The sequence below is a fragment of the Palaemon carinicauda genome, chromosome 29 (assembly GCF_036898095.1).
Source record: "Palaemon carinicauda isolate YSFRI2023 chromosome 29, ASM3689809v2, whole genome shotgun sequence".
Taxonomy (NCBI): Eukaryota; Metazoa; Arthropoda; class Malacostraca; order Decapoda; family Palaemonidae; genus Palaemon; species Palaemon carinicauda.
In genome coordinates this window covers 87,762,921-87,765,031 of record NC_090753.1, presented here as the reverse complement: position 1 = coordinate 87,765,031, position 2,111 = coordinate 87,762,921, and positions in this window count along the sequence as shown.

Sequence of the window (2,111 nt, the reverse complement as noted above, 5' to 3'; positions counted from 1 at the left end):
ATAAGTTAGTTACCACTCAAAGAGCTATGCAAAGAATAATTATGGGACTAACACTGAGACAGAACAAGAACTACATGGATACGAGAGAAAACTAAAGTAGAGGATATTCTACCATGTAAGTAAAAGAAATGGACATGGTCAGGATATATAATGAGAATGACAGACAATAAATGGACATTAAGAATATCAGAATGGGTCCCTGGAGATTGCAAAAGAAGCAGGGGAAGGAAGAGAAGACGATGGATTGATAAACTAAAAAAATTTGAGGGTATAAACTGCCATAGAATAACCATAAACAGACACAAGTGGAAGGACGTCTGAGGCCTTTGCTCTGCAGTGGACAAGTAACGGCTGATGTGTGTGTGTGTGTGTGTGTGTGTGTGTGTGTGTTGAATAAGATAACCAGACCTTACTCTGGTTGCAACAGAAATAAAAGTGTCGACATTATGTCAGAACAAAGGGAACGCACATGACTAGGTAACCTTTTGAAACAGGAGGGATATTTCTTAACCATATAATTTTGTGCTAGCAACCTTCAAGTCTCTCTCTCTCTCTCTCTCTCTCTCTCTCTCTCTCTCTCTCTCTCTCTCTCTCTCTCTCTCTCTCTCTCTTAATGTTCGTTCTAAGTTATTCATAAAACTTTTTGTATAAACATGGTCTACCATGTTTTTTTTTTCTGGAGAAAATATTTAAAAATTGCTTTTTATGTTACCTAATAATTGATTTTATTAGCACTTAATTTATAAATACACCATCTATTTTACTCTTCTTGATTCACAAGTAATTTTATATTTAACATCTACGGCATGATCTAAAAAAATAGTTTACACGAGTAATTAAAAAACGTTAACCATGAGCTCTTCCGAAGCTAAGAAAGAAAACGAACAGAAGTTATGAAAGAAAACTTTATTAATGGTAAACTAAAATAATCTACGTGATGGACCAAGAAATAACGGAACTTTTTCAATTGGGTATATATCAGTATAAATACGAGTTTCTTTCTATAATCTACTTGAGAAATAATTATAATTTTAATTTCACTAGATTTGTACTGCTTAGGAGTCCGATAGAAGCGGCAATCATTTGTAGTGAGGTTGGAGGGGCAAAGGGAATTTTGTGATTGGTATAACAATCATTTGTACTATTAAATATATCTAAGATATCTTACTTTTCTTTTGTAGCCTTGAGAGAACAGATATGAGAATGCTAAGGTGGAATAAGAGAATATCACTGCTAAAAAGATTGGAAAATGATGAAATAATATGGCAGCCATAGTAAAGATTATAAAGATGATAAGTGTCAAAACTGAGATATTGTTTGCACATGTTGAAAATGGATGGTGGGGAAGGAGTGAGTAGAGCTTGAGAGGAACCTGTCATGGGGATGAAGATCACGAGGGAGGTAGAGAATTAGATGAGATAAGGTGAAGGATGATATGGAGAGAAGAGGTTTGGTGGAAGAGGATGCTTTTGATAGAAGGCATTGGAGTGAGCGCATCGGGAACCTAACCCCTTAATGTACAGATAACAGTGGAAAGAACGAAGACTTTTGTAGCCTCTTTCCATTTTATTTCAAAAATGTAATTTAAACATATTGCAGTATTCATTCAGACAAACACACACACATACACAGAAAAAGATCAACATGGATACGAGAGCAAAGTAAAGTATTGGATATTCTAACAACATGCAAGAAAAAGAATTGAACGCAGGCAGGACATTTGATAAGAATGGCAGATAATAAATGGACATTCAGAATAACAGCATGGGTCCCTAGAGATTGCAAAAGAATCAGGGGAACGAAGAGAAGACGATGGATTGACGAACTAAGAAAGTTTTGCTGGTGGGGACTAGCACAGAAAGACGACAAGCAGACGCAAGTGAAAAGACATGTCTGAGGTCTTTGCCCTGCAGTGGGCTAGCAACGGTTGATGATGATGATTTTATATATATATATATATATATATATATATATATATATATATATATATATATATATATATATATATATATATTGGAATTGATGTTTGTTGATGATTTACTTTTTAAAGGTCACTCACGAATAGCAGAGACAAGGGACAATGACAGTGCCCTAGATATTGACCATATACA